General features: G+C 37.5%; 1 pseudogene; it reads right to left on the minus strand.

Moving 5' to 3' along the window:
• Positions 1-15,796, minus strand: part of LOC140862766 (CBL-interacting protein kinase 23-like) — a 48,941-nt pseudogene extending 33,145 nt beyond the window's left edge.
• Between the last annotated feature and the right edge of the window lie 4,575 nt (positions 15,797-20,371).

A 20,371-nucleotide genomic window follows, 5' to 3' on the forward strand; every position in this document is an offset into this window, starting at 1 on the left:
AACTTTTAATTTGTGAATGTGTTCCAAGATTAAAAGTTGACTTAAAATAATTAGTTTATGAAAATGGTGATTTTCTAAACTATTATTTTGAACTTAGTTAATTAATTCAAGTGTTGAATTAATTTAACACTAGTAGACATTTTAATGTACAAATAATTAAATTAATTCAAGTGTTGAATTAATTAAACACTATTGAGTCTAGTAGAGCTCAATTTAATATAGTGTTGTATAATTATTGATACTAGTGGACTTGAATGGGTTCAAGTTAAATTTAATTAATTGATTAAACTTAAATGGGTTTAGGTTTAATAGTTAATTAAAAATAAGTTCAAATTACATTTAAATATATATATATTTATATATGTATATATATATATAGGCGTGTATATATATATATATGATATATATATATGTGTGTGTATGGAATTTGAAGGGTTGTAAGATGGTTTGCAATTTTCCATGCATGCCTTGCAATTTTCCATGCATGTTTAATTGTACCCATTAAATCCTTAACCATTAATATATTATTATGAATAATATATACATATAACACACAATATTCCATTCCAATTCAACCATAGTGGCCGAACACTCCTTGGCAATTTTCTCCAAATTTTTCTTTCATTTTGAGGAAGAATTAAAATGATATCTCAATGAAAAATCCTCTAAATATTCTAGTGCATATTTAGAGTGGATTTAGATCGTCTAGTCGTGGACCTAATTCGGATGCCCGAAGAGTTGAATCCATTTTGAGCAAGGAGTGCTCTTGGAAGCTTGTAGATTGAGTCTACCATTTTTCAAGAGCCTAGTTGTTTATCAACTTGGTTGGAGCCATAAATCAATCTTTGAGATTGATAGGTAAAATTCTAAACACCCTATGGTTGTTTAAAATTTGAATACTACACAAGTGCTCGGATTTCTTTTATTAAAATTTTTATATTTCCGCTGCGTTTTCGGGCACGAGTTAACCGATCCCCTTCAGTGGTATCAAAGCCTAGGTTACACTTTTGTGTAGTATTTGTTGGATATTATGTTGAGGTCAATTTCTAACCGCATGAGAAAATCAATATTTTAACATTTAGGGAAAATTTTATAAAAATTATTTTTTTATTTTCGGGCAGCCCTTGGACTGCCCGAAGGTGTCCTAGGGGCAGCCGTGGGCTGCCCCATATTTTTAATTTAAAAAAAAAAAATTTTTTTTGGCCGGAATCCGGCGACGGAGTTTCGGTGACGACTATGACGACTTGAGTTTTTCAAAAGGTGTTTTGGAATATCATGTGTCATAGGCCCTAAATTGTTAAATATATTAATAGTTGATTTTATGAAAAATTAAACTTTATAATATGTGATTTTTCTCATAAAATAAATAGTTAAAGTGTGACTTTGATTATTTATAGTAAATTGTGATTTACAAGAAATTCAATTATAAATAAATTAATTTGAAAAGTAAACAAAGGTGTTTGTTTATTTTGTTAATTTATTTTATAATTGTGGTGGTTAGTGATTGGACCAAGATATATGATATTTGATCAATTAATTATTGAGATAATTAATTGATGGTGTATGATATGTGATATTGTGCATGAAGGATGATTAAAAGCCCAAGACCAATTTGCTAGGTGTATGCTAGGATATTTTGTGTTGAATGGTTGTAATAATTATCAAATTACAAAGTGTGCTTAGTTTATGGCCCGTTCCCACCCCATGAAATGTATCCCTATTTGCCATGAATATTTTCATGTAAAATATTTGATAGCGGAAGTTCAAGATTGGAAGATGGTGGACCATGATGAATTATGAAGATCCAAGACATGTAAATATTGGAAGCTTATGTAATTGTTGCATTTGCATCCCATGCATTCCCTAGGAATTGGACCTAGGCCCGTGTTTGGCTCACACGGGCCAAATAGTTTTTGGGGCGATTAATCATCCTTATTAATTAGTATGTGCGTTATTATTTTATAATAACAAAGTTGCATGAATCCGGCAAACATACGATCAAACATGGCAATCTTTAAAATTAATGATGATACCTTTTTTTAAAATTAAAAAAACCCTCATTTTGAATTAGATTCAAAATTTATATCAAGCCCGAAAAGGGGAATTATAAATTTGTTTATAATTTCCATGTCTTCCATCGACAATGGATGCATGACGAACGCTACCCGTATTCAATGCTCGGCTCATATTATTGGGGGGGCTTGGATGCCGGAAAGCTGTGACATCCATTGACATGGTGATGTGAACTACGTGGAACTCCCATGACTTCGGCTCATATTATTGGGGGAACTCATGGCGACCGTCCATTAAGGTTCGATATCGATGGGTAAGGCTTGACACGTAAAGATGAACGACGTCATATTATTGGGTCCTAATCAAGCGTGAGACAAAAGTTTACGTAAGGGTTGCATGGAGATGCAATTGGAAACTACCTTTTAGAAATTATGATTGGCTGATTTTATTCGGGATCATAATTGGCTAATTGGACCTTATGTACCTACTGAGGAAAGGAGTTTCCCGTTTTTACTAGAGGGTAGTAAAAATGTCAAAACATTGGGAGTAAATATTTATAAAGTTAAACTCTTGGCCGATGGTCCTTGAGAGAACTCTTGTATGACAATCTTTGTTTTAATAATATTTGACATTATTTAATTTGGCACATCTTTATCTTTATACCCATGCATGTTGCATAGATAAAGCCCTTGAATATACAAATAGTAGAAAGAATATGAGATGGTCATGTGATGACTGTCATGAAACTCATATTTGGAATACTGTATATTTTAAACTGTTCCTAGTCGATTCAGCCGCCATAAAGAAGGATAAAGGTCGCTCGAGCTTGAGACTAGTATTTGCGATGTGAGTACCATGTTTCATTGGTAGGGGACATGGAGATGTCCAAGCATGCAAATAGGTGCTCCTTGTAGAGTGCACTGAACAACCTTCCCTAAAGGATTTTCCAAGTGGTTCTCACTTATCGAGTGGAGAAGTCCTAGTTTATGGTTGTACACCATTAGTCCTATAACCCGGGACAACATGGAGACTCTATATGCTATTGCTTCACTTTGACTTGCTTACCGACTCATCTGGGGTCATCAGGTGGCAATGTTGGGTGTTGTGACGAAACATATAGGAGTCAATGCATTGTAGTCGGGGATTCACCGCTTACCTACGGGTATGGATATCCTATGTTATATCATGCATACGTAGCTTGAAATCTCTGATCAGAGTAAGTGGTAATTAAGAAAGGAGTTTCTTGAATTACACTTTCGATGCAACTACGGCATGACACATAGTTATCGATTCAATGACAACTCTCGATAAACCAATGGTTGTCGAATCGGTCGGGATATATTGTTGGAAAACTGGCGGTCAGATCAATCACGATTGATACCCGGTGCAGCGGAAGTTTAAAAATTTTGTTATGGAACAATTCCATAGTGTGGGTATCAACCGTTCAACGATTAAATTATTGTGTGTGTAAAATTTAAATAACAGTTATTAAATTTTACCTCCAATCTCGCAACGAGATTAATGGACACCAACAGATTTGATCTGCTCTTGTTGTCTCTCCCTGGAACCGATGAACTCCTTCAATCAGGTCCACGAACAGAGGTTTAATCCCTCTGATAGATTGCACTAGAAAATCTATCAGAAGTTTTCTGCGAAGAGAATAAACGAATCTGATTCGCTATTCCAGACTGCAATTCAAAATCACAGACCGGAAAATCTCGGGCAGAGGGGGAGGGGTCGGCCGAACAGAGAGAGAGCTAGGGTTCGAAATTTTTCTCTGTCTCAAAAATTATGACCTGTTGTGTGTAATTTCTGTACTGAAATAACTTATTTATAATGCAGGCCACTAACACCTTAGGGCCCATTAGTCATAAGCTGGGCCCGACAAGCAAAGCCCGCTCGTTCAGAAATTAATATAAAATTCATCGTGACTCCGATTGATGAACTGATTTCACCAATGTGCACAGAAACCATTTCTGCACATTTTAAAGTCAAAATAAATTTTCCTGAATCCGAATTCAGTGGTTTCCAAAAATGTCCATCCCTATGTCATTTTAGGAAATCCTACTCCCTTACTCTTATTTAAGAAGTCCAACTCCTTAGTTCATTAAATTTAACTCTTTAAATTTAACTATCTCAACGGGGATTAAAACTCCATTACACTGTGTGACCCTCAATGGTTCAGGGATACAGCTAGCCGTGGGCTCACAACTTCCTTGTGACTCGGAACAACACTTTCCGACTTGCCCAACGAATCATGGTAAAGCGCCTAGCAACATCGCCCCATGATTCCCTAGGTATCACTGATAGTGCCTACAAGAACCAGTAGATTTTGGTTAGCGTACAGTACGGTCCCTTCATCCATATATCCCGATCGAATCAACAACCATTGGTATATCGAGAGTCGCTCAAGATTCGATAACTATGCAATACATCTTGAAGATCAAATTAGTGACATCGCATGTGCTACTAAGAAACCATTTCTTAAATCACATCAATTACTCTGGCCAGAGATTTATCACACTAATATCTCCTCAGATCGCATAGGATATCCACACTCGCAAGTATGTGGTGAATCCTTGACAACAATGCATTGACTCCTATATGTGTCGTAACTGTACCCAATCTCGACACCTGATGACCCCCATAGAGTCGGTAAACGAGTCAAAGCACAGCACTAGCATATAGAGTCTCCATGATGTTTCAAGTCGTAAGGACTAATGGTGTACAACCAAAACCGCGGACTTAATCCACTCGATAAGTGATAACCACTTGGAAAGTCCGGATAGGGTAGTTCGATTATTCATCCTATGAATATCCATTTGCATGCTTCGAACATCTCCATGTTCCCTACCAATGAAACGTGGTACTCCGCATCGCAAATGCTAGTCTCAAACTCGAGCGATCCTTATCCTTATTATCGGACGGCTCAATCGACTAGGAACGGTTTTAGAACATACAGTGACTATAAGATGTATTTCATGATAGACATCTCCATGTTCTACCACATCTTACATACACTATAGTATATTCAAGGTCTTTATCAAAACAACAATAGTATATCACAATATAACAATATGAAGTAATATAAAGTCATTGCCATAAAAGTGTAAATAATATTAAACAAAAGATTGTTTATACAAAGAGTCATCAAAGCCCATAGCCACACAGTTGGCTCACTGGGCACCCACTCTTACAATCTCCCACTTGCCCTATAGCCAACTAGTCATACTACGTAGACCCATTGCTTCGCGATGTTTGTCAAACAATGGTCCTGGCAAGGGCTTAGTAAGCGGATCAGCGATATTGTCTGCAGAGGCCACTCGTTCGACAATGGTGTCTCCTCTTTCCACAATCTCCCGGATTATGTGGTATTTCCTCAGTACGTGTTTGGATCTTTGATGAGACCTTGGTTCCTTTGCTTGAGCAACGGCACCCGTGTGTTCACAGTACACCGGGACTGGACCAACAAATTCAGGAATGACGCCCAACTCTTGGACGAACTTTCTCATCCAAACGGCCTCTTTAGCAGCAGCTGATGCTGCAATGTATTCAGCCTCAGTGGTGGAATCCGCTGTGGTGTCCTGCTTGGAACTCTTCCAAGAGACAGCACCGCCATTGAGCATGAACACAAATCCAGAGGTTGACTTCGAGTCATCCACATCACTTTGGAAGCTAGAGTCGGTATAGCCTTCCAATTTGAGTTCTCGTCCTCCATAAACCATGAACATATTCTTAGTCCTTCGCAAGTACTTAAGAATGTCCTTCACGGCTTTCCAATGCATTTGACCAGGATTAGACTGATATCTGCTCGTGACACTCAGAGCAAATTCTACATCCGGTCTGGTAGATATCATCCCATACATGATACTACCTATAGCTGACGCATATGGTACATGTGTCATATTCTCTATCTCTTCATCAATCTTGGGACACATAGACTTGGATAGAGAAACTCCATGACACATGGGTAGATGTCCTCTTTTGGACCCATCCATTGAAAACCGTTTCAATATGGTATCGATGTAGGTTGATTGAGTGAGTCCTATCATTCTCTTAGACCTATCTCTATAGATCTGTATCCCAAGAATGTAGGATGCCTCTCCCAAATCCTTCATCGAAAATCTACCTGATAACCATATCTTTGTTGACTGCAACATCCCTACATCATTCCCAATGAGTAGGATGTCATCAACATAAAGTACTAAGAATGTCACAGCATCCTTAACTACTTTCTTGTACACGCACGGTTCCTCCGGGTTCTTGATGAAGCCAAAATCTTTTATTGTTTCATCAAATTTCTGGTTCCAACTTCTTGATGCTTGTTTTAGACCATAAATTGATCTCTGAAGCTTGCATACCTTATGCTCGCTTCCCATGGATGTGAACCCCTCAGGCTGCTTCATATAGATTTCCTCCTTAATGTCTCCATTAAGAAAAGCAGTCTTCACATCCATTTGCCATATCTCATAGTCATACCATGCAGCTATGACAATTAGGATTCTTATGGACTTGAACATTGCAACTGGTGAAAAGGTTTCGTCATAGTCAACTCCTTGCCTTTGAGTATAACCTTTAGCCACCAATCGCGCCTTGTAGGTCAATACCTTACCATCAGGCCCAAGCTTTCTTTTGTAGATCCATTTACACCCTATCGGAACAATTCCATCGGGAGGATCTACTAAAGACCAAACTTGGTTTGTATGCATCGAATCCAATTCTGACTGCATAGCTTCAAGCCATAAATTCGAATCCGCATCAGAAATTGCTTCCTTGAAGTTTCTTGGATCACATCCAATGTCGGGTTCATCTTGATCCCCTTTAAGAAGAAGACCATATCGAACTGGAGGTCTAGAAGTCCTTTCGGATCTTCTAGGTGCAGGCGTGTCCAGCAATGGTTCCTGAGGTGTAGGATCGTTATTTTGTATTTTGGGTTCTTCTCGAACTTCTTCGAGTTCCATCATCTCGCCTTTCTTATCCAATAAGAACTCCTTCTCCAAGAAGGTGGCATTCCTAGAAACAAAAACCTTTGTTTCAGCAGGATAATAGAAATAATATCCGATTGAATTCTTCGGATACCCTACAAAATAACATAAGCTGGATCGACTATCCAACTTATCTCCCACTGTCCGCTTCACGTAAGCAGGACATCCCCAAATCCTCAAGTACGAATACTTAGGAGCTTTGCCATTCCATAACTCGTATGGTGTTTTGTCCACTGCTTTAGTGTGGACGTTGTTCAACAACAATACCGCCGTTTCAAGCGCATAGCCCCAAAACGAAGGTGGAAGCTCAGTGAAGCTCATCATAGATCGAACCATGTCCAACAAAGTTCGATTACGACGCTCCGATACACCATTAAGCTGTGGTGTCATAGGAGGAGTCCACTGAGAGAGAATCCCGTTCTCTTTTAGATAGTCCAAAAACTCGGTACTCAAGTATTCTCCACCTCGATCCGATCGAAGTGCTTTAATACTTTTACCTAGCTTGTTTTCTACTTCAGCCTTGAATTCTTTGAACTTTTCAAATGCTTCAGACTTATATTTCATTAAATATAAATACCCATACCTTGAATAATCATCAGTAAAGGTAATGAAGTAGGTGTGGCCATGTTGAGTCCCTACTCTAAATGGACCACAAACATCTGTATGGATCAAATCCAACAGATTTTGACTACGCTCAGGCTTCCCCTTAAAATGAGATTTAGTCATTTTTCCTTTTAGGCAGGATTCACAAGTAGGTAGAGAGTTAATATCAGACATATCAAACATGCCCTCTCCCACTAGCTTGTTCATCCTCCTTGAGGAAATACCTAGTCTAGCGTGCCAAAGGTTTGCCGGGTTTTGACTATCGATTTTCCTTTTGTTTGTTGTCGCCGGTTTGTCAATACAATTCACTGGAACGTCTTTTAGTTTTAAATTGTATAGATCGTTTTCAAGTTGTCCATTTCCAATTAAACATTCATTCTTGTAAATATTGCAAATCCCATTCACAAAATTACAAGAATAACCATCTCTATCAAGCATAGAAATAGAAATAATGTTTTTAATTAAATCTGGCACAAATAAAACATCTCTCAACAATAATTTAAAACCATTCTGCAAAATCAAACAAACATCTCCAATGGCCGTAGCTTCAACTCTGGAACCATTCCCGAGCCTCAGCTGGGTCTCACCCATTCTAAGCCTGCGACTTCTTGTCATCACCTGCAAATCATTGCAAATGTGAGATCCACATCCGGTATCCAATACCCAAGAAGTTGTATTAAGTGACATGTTTATTTCGATATAGAACATACCCTTTGCAGTTCCTAACTGCTCAAGATATTCCTTGCAGTTGCGCTTCCAATGACCCGGCTTCTTGCAGTAATGGCAAACATCCTTGGATTTTCCATTGTTTGAAGCCTTTGTCTTTTGCTTCTTCTCGGGCTCGACTTTCTTGGGTGGGGTAGAACGTTTCTTGCCCTTCATACTTGGCCCCTTCTTAGCAGAAGATGAGGAGCCCACCAAGAAAGCTGGCTTATCCTTCTTAAGTGTGGATTCATATGTAACGAGCATATTGACCATCTCTTCAAGGGTGGCCTCTATCTTGTTCATATTAAAATTTATCACAAATCCATCAAATGAAGAAGGAAGAGACAGAAGCAATAAATCCACATTGAGTTCATGCTCCAACACCAAATCTAGGGTCGCCAACTTCTGTATGAGCCAAATCACTCGTACCCCATGATCACGGATCGAAGTCCCTTCACGCATGCGGCACGTCATCAACTCCTTAACAGTAGCGAACCTTTCAGCCCTCGACTGAGCCCCAAAAAGTTCCTTGAGTTGCGTGTGAATGTCAGCAGCATTCACCGTGTCCTCAAATCGCCTCTGGAGTTCATCAGACATCGAGGCTTGCATATAGCATTTGGTCTTGATGTCATGGTCACACCATGCATCAAGTTTGGCCAATTCCTCCGGACTTATGTCAGCTGGTGCTTCCTTCGGAGGTGCTTTCTCTAACACGTAGAGCATTTTCTCCGAAGTTAAGACAATCTTCAACTTCCGGAACCATTCCGTATAGTTGGCGCCAGTCAACTTGTTTTGTTCGAGGATCGAGAATAATGGATTTCGCGAATTCATTGTATGAAATACTGAAAAGAAAAACAGACATATATCAATGATTGTTTAACAATTTACTAAGACATAAAATAGGCGAATTTAATTTTATGAATCTCACTCCCACTATTTTAACGATTTCACCACCCTCTAGTGAAAACGGGAAACTTTTTCCTTAGTGAGAACATGGAGTCCAATTGACAAACTTATGGTCCCGAATAATATCAGCCAACCATAATTCTCAAAAGGTAGAGCCCAATTGCTTCCAAAGCAAACCCCATGTGTTTACCTCATGTCCAATAAGGGCCCAATAATATGACGCCGTTTAAAGTGACATGTCAAGATGACCCATCAATATTAAGTTGTGATGGACGGTCGCCATGTGGATCCCCCAATAATATGAGCCGATCCCATGGGAGTTCCACCCAACTTACAACATTTGTCGATCCAATGTACAGCTTTCCGACGGACGGGCCCCCCCAATAATATGAGCCGGACCGTATCCGCGGGTAGCATCACATACATTGACCGTTGATGGAAGGTAGGAACATTTAAACAATATTTAAATTTCCTTTATTTATCTTGATATAAATTTTAAATCATATTTAAAATGAGGGATTTTATTTATAAAATTATTTGTCTCATCATATTTAATTTATTGCATGCATTGCCGGATTCATGCAATTTATGTCTAAACATGCATACAATCATAATATCACATATTATATAGGATGATCGATTCCATTTCTAATTGACCCGTGGTTGCCAATCACGGGTCTTAGTCCAATCCTAGGTAATATGCAGTATGCAAATGCAATCCTATTACATATGCTTCCAATTTACATTTCTTCAGTCTTCATTGTCTGTTGGACCCACCATCTTCAAATCTTGATCTCCCACTAAATCTAATGTATTTACAATAAATAACAATGACAAGTAGGGGATACATTTTTAGGGGGTGGGAACGGGCTATAAACCAAGCCCACTTTTATTACATATGACATTCATATCGGGCCATAAACCAGGCCCATTAATAAAACCAACAATAATAAAGACAAAATGTAAATTCCTAACATACACCTACAAAATTGGTCATGGCAATCGATCATCCTTATCCAATAACATTTAATTCAAAATTAATTTATTGGATAACATGCTGTGGCAATTCAAATTTAAACAAGATAAAATCATATTTTATATATAAAATCTCATTTCACATATAAAATCATATTTTATCTCTATATCAAATAAAATCATATTTTATCTATAAAATCCAATTTTACAAATAAAATCATATTTTACTCAATATATCATAAGATCATATCTTATCATCAATTGTACCAAAATAATTGATTTCAAAATTCAATTTACGGATAAAATATTAAAATTTTCCAAAAATTCAAATTTATCCAAAATCAATTTTAAAATTTACGGACTCGAACAATTCGATCCGAAATCTCGTGAACCAATCAAAAACAATTTTTGACCGGACCAAAAATAAAATTTTAAATATTAAAATTAATTTTTAAATAAAAATATAATTTTTCCCGCGGCCGCCCGGGACACTCCCGGGCCGGCCCGCACCCGGGGCGCGGGCCGGGGGCAGCCCGGCTGCCCCCTTAGGGCAGCGCCTGGCGCCGCCCCTGGGCGGCGCCGTGCGCTGCCCTGGGCGGCGCCGAGCGCCGCCCCTGGGCAGCGCCCAGCGCTGCGCTGGGCAGCGCACAGCGCTGCCCTGGGCGGCGCCGTGCGCCGCCCTGGGCGGCGACGGTCGCCGCCTTGGGCGGCGCCGTGCGCCCCCTTTGGGCGGCGCCGTGCGCCGCCCGGGGCAGCAACAATTGCTGCCCCACCGGGCAGCGATCCAATCGCTGCCCGGGTTTTGCCCCGAAAAAATTTTTTTTTTTTTTATTTAAAAATATTTATTTTGTTTCAAAAACCGAGACTCAAAAATTTTGTACAATTGATTAATTTAATCGTTTGATCTGAGCAACCTGGATCTGATACCACTGTTGGAAAACTGGCGGTCAGATCAATCACGATTGATACCCGGTGCAGCGGAAGTTTAAAAATTTGTTATGGAACAATTCCATAGTGTGGGTATCAACCGTTCAACGATTAAATTATTGTGTGTGTAAAATTTAAATAACAGTTATTAAATTTTACCTCCAATCTCGCAACGAGATTAATGGACACCAACAGATTTGATCTGCTCTTGTTGTCTCTCCCTGGAACCGATGAACTCCTTCAATCAGGTCCACGAACAGAGGTTTAATCCCTCTGATAGATTGCACTAGAAAATCTATCAGAAGTTTTCTGCGAAGAGAATAAACGAATCTGATTCGCTATTCCAGACTGCAATTCAAAATCACAGACCGGAAAATCTCGGGCAGAGGGAGGGGTCGGCCGAACAGAGAGAGAGAGCTAGGGTTCGAAATTTTTCTCTGTCTCAAAAATTATGACCTGTTGTGTGTAATTTCTGTACTGAAATAACTTATTTATAATGCAGGCCACTAACACCTTAGGGCCCATTAGTCATAAGCTGGGGCCCGACAAGCAAAGCCCGCTCGTTCAGAAATTAATATAAAATTCATCGTGACTCCGATTGATGAACTGATTTCACCAATGTGCACAGAAACCATTTCTGCACATTTTAAAGTCAAAATAAATTTTCCTGAATCCGAATTCAGTGGTTTCCAAAAATGTCCATCCCTATGTCATTTTAGGAAATCCTACTCCCTTACTCTTATTTAAGAAGTCCAACTCCTTAGTTCATTAAATTTAACTCTTTAAATTTAACTATCTCAACGGGGATTAAAACTCCATTACACTGTGTGACCCTCAATGGTTCAGGGATACAGCTAGCCGTGGGCTCACAACTTCCTTGTGACTCGGAACAACACTTTCCGACTTGCCCAACGAATCATGGTAAAGCGCCTAGCAACATCGCCCCATGATTCCCTAGGTATCACTGATAGTGCCTACAAGAACCAGTAGATTTTGGTTAGCGTACAGTACGGTCCCTTCATCCATATATCCCGATCGAATCAACAACCATTGGTATATCGAGAGTCGCTCAAGATTCGATAACTATGCAATACATCTTGAAGATCAAATTAGTGACATCGCATGTGCTACTAAGAAACCATTTCTTAAATCACATCAATTACTCTGGCCAGAGATTTATCACACTAATATCTCCTCAGATCGCATAGGATATCCACACTCGCAAGTATGTGGTGAATCCTTGACAACAATGCATTGACTCCTATATGTGTCGTAACTGTACCCAATCTCGACACCTGATGACCCCCATAGAGTCGGTAAACGAGTCAAAGCACAGCACTAGCATATAGAGTCTCCATGATGTTTCAAGTCGTAAGGACTAATGGTGTACAACCAAAACCGCGGACTTAATCCACTCGATAAGTGATAACCACTTGGAAAGTCCGGATAGGGTAGTTCGATTATTCATCCTATGAATATCCATTTGCATGCTTCGAACATCTCCATGTTCCCTACCAATGAAACGTGGTACTCCGCATCGCAAATGCTAGTCTCAAACTCGAGCGATCCTTATCCTTATTATCGGACGGCTCAATCGACTAGGAACGGTTTTAGAACATACAGTGACTATAAGATGTATTTCATGATAGACATCTCCATGTTCTACCACATCTTACATACACTATAGTATATTCAAGGTCTTTATCAAAACAACAATAGTATATCACAATATAACAATATGAAGTAATATAAAGTCATTGCCATAAAAGTGTAAATAATATTAAACAAAAAATTGTTTATACAAAGAGTCATCAAAGCCCATAGCCACACAGTTGGCTCACTGGGCACCCACTCTTACATATATGAGTTGAAGGGACCGTACTGTACGCTAACCATAATTGATTGGTTCTTGCAGGCACTATCATTTGATACCTAGGGAGTCATGTAAGCAATGCTGCTAGATGTTTACATGACTGGTTGGGTACTATCAGACTTGAGTTTTCTGACGTTCTTATTATCAATGTGTTGATTAATAAGAATGGAGCTATCTAGGATATGCTCATATAAGGGACTTTTTGATCCTGAATCACATGGAGATGTGAACCCACTGCTAGTTGTCTCAGTGAACCATTGAGGGTCACACAAGTACTAGCTTTCTAGATCCCGTTGAGATTAAAATAAGTTCAATATGTTGAACAACTTATAAAGGAGTTTATAAGTAAAATAAATTAGAAGTTTGACTTCTAAATTGGAGAATGAATGGAATAAGTAACTTTTAATTTGTGAATGTGTTCCAAGATTAAAAGTTGACTTAAAATAATTAGTTTATGAAAATGGTGATTTTCTAAACTATTATTTTGAACTTAGTTAATTAATTCAAGTGTTGAATTAATTTAACACTAGTAGACATTTTAATGTACAAATAATTAAATTAATTCAAGTGTTGAATTAATTAAACACTATTGAGTCTAGTAGAGCTCAATTTAATATAGTGTTGTATAATTATTGATACTAGTGGACTTGAATGGGTTCAAGTTAAATTTAATTAATTGATTAAACTTAAATGGGTTTAGGTTTAATAATTAATTTAAAATAAGTTCAAATTACATTTAAATATATATATATTTATATATGTATATATATATATATAGGCGTGTATATATATATATATATATATATGATATATATATGTGTGTGTATGGAATTTAAAGGGTTGTAAGATGGTTTGCAATTTTCCATGCATGCCTTGCAATTTTCCATGCATGTTTAATTGTACCCATTAAATCCTTAACCATTAATATATTATTATGAATAATATATACATATAACACACAATATTCCATTCCAATTCAACCATAGTGGCCGAACACTCCTTGGCAATTTTCTCCAAATTTTTCTTTCATTTTGAGGAAGAATTAAAATGATATCTCAATGAAAAATCCTCTAAATATTCTAGTGCATATTTAGAGTGGATTTAGATCGTCTAGTCGTGGACCTAATTCGGAGGCTCGAAGAGTTGAATCCATTTTGAGCAAGGAGTGCTCTTGGAAGCTTGTAGATTGAATCTACCATTTTTCAAGATCCTAGTTGTTTATCAACTTGGTTGGAGCCATAAATCAATCTTTGAGATTGATAGGTAAAATTCTAAACACCCTATGGTTGTTTAATATTTGAATACTACACAAGTGCTCGGATTTCTTTTATTAAAATTTTTATATTTCCGCTGCGTTTCCGGGCACGAGTTAACCGATCCCCTTCAATATATATATATATATATATATATATATATATATATATATTAAAAAAAAGTAAAACTCCTGACCCACAAGAGTATAAACTGTGAACGGTATCCATCAAATATATTACATGTGGTTAAACTGTTATCCCCACCAATAGTGAATTCATGTGGTTAAACTGTATTTCTCCCACTTATTGATATGAATTCTTAACGTATGGAAGGCAAACACGACTATATTAAAGTCGTACTCTTAATCCAATAACAAAATAAATAAAAAAATTTTCCCAATATTGAAAACAAGTAAAAGTTTTGGATTATTCACATCTAGTTTACTTGAAACTAGCAACAAAAAATCACAAAGAAAAACAATTGATCACAACGGGACCTTCAGAAAACCTATTTCTGACAACCACGAGGATAATCAATCGACAAATGCCACAAAGTATGAACTTTGATAATTTTGATTTTTGAACAAAGCACAAAGCTTCAATAAAAATTCTAAAGAGAATTTTATGTATAAAAATCTAAAATCTGAGTTCTATATCAATACTGAATGTTTTTGTTGTATTTACAATACAACTACAAATAATAAAAGATATCGTGAAATAATTCAAAATATATCTAAAGATATCTCCTAAAAGTTTCCTAGTAGGAATAAAAGACTCAAAATAGGAAAATAATGCCAAAAATATCAAAAAGTCTCGCTCACACACAAGCGCGGGCGCGCATAAAGTTCTGCCCCCAATCTTCAAAATTGCAAGGACGCGCGGGCGCGCATGGAACAAGGTGCGGGCGCGCATGCTTCACGGACTATGCCTCTTATTTTTGTGTTTGCTTTGATATTTACTCCACTTTCTTGACTTCTTTGGACTTCAATAATATTGTAACATCCTTCAAAGTGATCTTCAAGCATTCAAATGCCTTCTTGCCAATTCATCATCAACGATTGAAGCGCATCTTTGAATCTCTTAGCTCGACTTCTCGTAATTGGTCCTCTTGGCATCTCCAACGGATCCTTAGCCATGTGATCAACATGCGAGCTAACCATGATCGCATCATCCTCCCCTTCTTGAAAAGGATTTGACCTCAAATCTCGATCATCACCTACATCAAACAACGACAAGTCAGAAACATTAAAAGTAGTACTTACATTATACTCACCTGGAAAATCTAATTTGTAGGCATTATCATTGATCCGCTCCAAGACTTGGAAAGGTACATTGCCTCTAGGTAACAATTTAGAACACCGCTTCTCCGAAAAATGTTCCTTCCTCAAATGCAACCAAACCCAATCACTGGGTTCAAACACGACCTTTTTTTTACCTTTCTTTGCTTGCTTTGTATATTGCAAGTTCTTCTTTTCAATATTGGCCTTAACCTTCTCATGAAAATTTCGCACAAACTCAGCCTTCTTCTTATTATCCATATTAACCCTTTCACTCATAGGCAAAGACATTAAATCCAACGGGGTTAAAGGATTAAAACCATACACAATTTCAAAAGGTGAAAATTTTTTAGTAGAATGCACACTACGATTATATGCAAACTCAACAAATGGTAAACATTCTTCCCAACTTTTCAAGTTTTTTTTATCATAGCACGCAACAAAGTCCCTAACGTTCTATTAACAACTTCAGTTTGACCATCTGTTTGAGGATGACATGTAGTCGAAAACAGTAATTTAGTACCAAGTTTCCACCAAAATGTTTTCCAAAATTAGCTCAAAAAACAAGTATCTCTATCAGATACAATACTCCTAGGCATGCCATGCAATCTTACAATCTCATTAAAGAATAGATCCGCAACATGAGAAACATCATCAAATTTATGACAAGAAATAAAATGAGCCATTTTCGAAAATCTATCAATCACAAAAAACACAGAATCCCTCATCTTTTTAGACCTTGGTAATCCTAAAACAAAATCCATAGAAATATCTACACACGGTTCACTAGGAACGGGAATTGGAGTATATAATCCATGTGGTTGTGTTCTAGACTTAGCTTTTCTGCAAGTAACACATCTCTCACAAATATTCTCAACATCATGCTTCATATGTGGCCAATAAAAATGTTCATGCAAAGTATCATAAGTTTTAGTCACACCAAAATGTCCCATTAAACCACCCCCATGTGATTCCCTAACAAGTAACTCACGAATGGACGATTTAGGCACACACAATTTATATTCCTTAAACAAATATCCATCATGCACGAAAAATTATCTTTTTGACCATGCAAACATGACGCATAAACCTCACCAAAATCAAGATCATTGAAATACAACTCCTTCACATACTCAAATCCCAAAAACTTAGAATCTAAAGTAGATAAAAGCACATACCTTCGTGATAGAGCATCCGCTACCACGTTTTCCTTTCCTTGCTTGTACTTGATAATGTAGGAAAAATTCTCTACAAACGCTACCCACTTGGCATGTCTCTTGTTCAGCTTTTGTTGTCCTTTGAGATGCTTCAAAGACTCATGATCCGTATGAATCACAAATTCTTTTGGCCTCAAATAATGCTGTCACGTCTCAAGCACACGAACCAATGCATAGAATTCCTTGTCGTAGGTAGGATAATTCAACGCTGCTCCACTTAGCTTCTCACTAAAGTATGCAATTGGTCGTCCTCCTTGCATCAAAACACCTCCAATCCCTACACCTGACGCATCACATTCAATTTCAAATGTATTAGAAAAATCAGGCAATAGAATTAAAGGAGCATTAATTAATTTTTGCTTAATAATATCAAAAAACTTTTCTTGCTCCTCGACCCAATGGAATGGAACGTTTTTTTTTATCACCGTCGTCATAGGAGCCGCCAATGTGCTGAAATCCTTAACAAATCTCCTATAGAAACTTGCAAGACCATGAAAACTTCGAACTTGACCAATAGAAGTAGGCGTCAATCTCGAATTGCACTTACCTTGTCTTCATCAACTTTGACACCTTGAGCACTCACAACAAAACCAAGAAACACAAGTTCTTTTGTACAAAACACACACTTTTTCAAGTTAGAATACAAGTGTTCAGCTTTTAGTGTGATTAACACAATTCTCAAGTGTTCAACATGCTCATTCAAATTTTTACTATACACCAAAATATCATCAAAGTATACAACAACAAATTTTTCAATATAAGCACGCAAAACATGATTCATAAATCTCAGAAAAGTACTAGGTGCATTAGTTAACCCAAATGGCATAACCAACCACTCATACAATCCATACTTAGTTTTAAAAGCAGTTTTTCATTTATCACCTTCTTTCATCCGAATTTGATGGTAACCACTCTTAAGATCAATTTTACTAAAGATGCCAGAACCATGCAATTCATCCAACATATCATCTAGTCTAGGAATAGAATGACTATACTTGATGGCAATATTGTTAATGGCTCTACAATCAACACACATTCTCCATGAACCGTCTTTCTTAGGCACTAACAAAACAGGTACATCACAAGAAGACATTGATTCATGCACAAACCCCTTATCGAGAAGTTCACTTACCTGCATTTGTAGCTCTTTTGTTTCCTCCGGATTACTCCTATAAGCTGGACGATTCGGCAATGCACTTCCGGGCACAAGATCAATTTGATGCTCAATTCCTCTCAAATGTGGTAATCCTTGAGGTAGATCCTCCGAAAATAATTCTTCAAATTCCTGCAAGAGAGAAACAACACTGCTCGGAAGATTTCTGGCTATATCACTTGTGTTAAGGAGAATCTCCTTATAGAAAATCAACACAAGTGGAGTATGCACATGTAAAATCTCTCGCAACTCACTCTTTTGGGCCATGTATATTTTTTTATCGGCCTCTTTCCTCTCAATTTTTTTCTTATATTTTTTTCTTTCATTCTTTTTTTCTAAAGGCCATCTCACTTTTTTGTTCACTCTTTTTTCGGTCTCTTCTATCTTTTTCTTTTTCAAATGATCCTCCAATACTTGCTTTGGAGTCATAGGCAACAATACAACATACTCTTTTTTCATAGTAAAAGAATAACGATTTTTAAAACCATCATGTTTCACCTTCCTATCAAATTGCCACGGTCTACCCAACAAGATATGACATGCTTGCATAGGCACCACATCACACACCACTTCATCTTCATATTTCCCAATTGAGAAAGGCACCACAACTCGCCTAGTCACTTTTACTTCAGAACTATCATTAAACCACTGCAATCTATAGGGTTGGGGATGCTTTGAAGTATGCAAACTAAATTTTTCAACAAGCTTGCTACTTGCCACATTGGTTCAGCTACCCCCATCAATGATGACACTACACACTTTGTTTTTCACAAAGCATCTAGTATGAAACAAATTTTCCCTTTGATTTTCTTCATCCTCCTTTTGTTGCACATTCAACACTCTCCTAGTCACCAACAACTCTCCAACCACCGCATCATATCCCTCATCATCGGGATCCTCCAACGCAGGCATACCATCATAATTCTCCTCCTCACTTTCCGACTCAAACTCACCACAAGCATTCATGATCACAATTTTTTTATTTGGACACTGACTAGCAATATGACCAACACCTTAACATCTAAAGCATTTGATATCTCTAAAGCGATTAATAGGAGTTTCAGATTTACCTTGCACTCCTTGCTTTGGTGTTTCTTTCTTGGTGTCAATTTTTGGCTTGGAAACCGGCTTGATATCCTCTTATTTGCCAACGTTTGGATGCCAAGGAGTAGAAGAACCTCCAACAGTAGAATTTCGACCCAAGCCCCTTCTTTTGAGTTTTTGTTCCCCTTTCATGGCAATTTGCACCATCTCCTCAAGATTCATGCAATGTCTAAGCTCCACTTGGTCTTGAATCTCCCTATTCAAACCACATATGAAACGAGCCATAGTTGCTTCACGATCCTCTTCGATATTAGCCCGGATCATAGTAACTTCCAACTATTTGAAATAATCTTCAACACTCTTTGGACCTTGCTTCAAGTTTTGTAGCCGCCTAAACATGTCACGATAATAGTAATTCGGCACAAATCTCTTTCGCAAAATTTGCTTCATCTCCTCCCATGTCTCAATAGGATGCTCTCGATTTCTCCTCCTAGAAATAACAAACTGATCCCACCAAATAAGAGCATAATCCACAAACTCAACAACCGCCAATTTTATTTTTTTTGCATCACTGTAATTGTGGCAGTCAAATATGGACTCCACTCTCATCTTCCAATCTAAATAAGCCTCTGGATCAGACTTCCCATGAAACGAATGAATTTTCATCTTAATCCCACTAATATTTTCAACTTCCCTTCCCCCTTCAATGTATCTTCCATGCCTCGATTCCCTTCTATTTCTTCCACCTTCTTGATCTCGCCTATTTCTACCCCAATTCTCACCAAAACTCTCATCATCCTCACTATCACCAACTTCAAGTTTACTTATTCTCTCATGCACTGTCTTCAATTCGACCCTCATTGCTTCCCTCACCATCTTAGACAAATCATCTATTTGGGTCTTGGAAAACCCTTGGCTAGAACTATCCTCTCCTTGTTTATTTGAACTCATTGTACCTGCAAGAGACGGTTAGTAATAAAAATTTACCTCACGCAATTATCACAAATCACTCCAAAGAATTCACTCAACCACTCTTTTTTTTCACTCAAAATTTGTGTAGGCTTTTTTTCTTTGTGTGGGAATGAACCAAACTTTCAAGTTCACAACTTGTAGAATCTTAATGATTGACTTCTCGAAGATTGACAAAAACAAGACGAAGAAATTTATGGATTGGAATTTCTGGCTTGCACCCAACGATAAACAAGAGCAAAATAATTAATTGACCACAAGCTATCTTGCTTCTTCAATATTTTTTTTGAAGATTTTTCGGTCCTTCAATATATTTTTTTTTGACCGATTTTTTTTCACTATTTTTTTTACTTTATTTATTTATATATATATATATATTTTAAATAAATTGTAGCACAAGACACGAAAATTTGGGCAACAAGATTGACATAGAAACGACTTAAAAATTTGGAATAGAATAGACTCAGATGA

This window comes from Henckelia pumila, chromosome 4 (genome assembly GCF_033568475.1).
Source record: "Henckelia pumila isolate YLH828 chromosome 4, ASM3356847v2, whole genome shotgun sequence".
NCBI lineage: Eukaryota > Viridiplantae > Streptophyta > Magnoliopsida > Lamiales > Gesneriaceae > Henckelia > Henckelia pumila.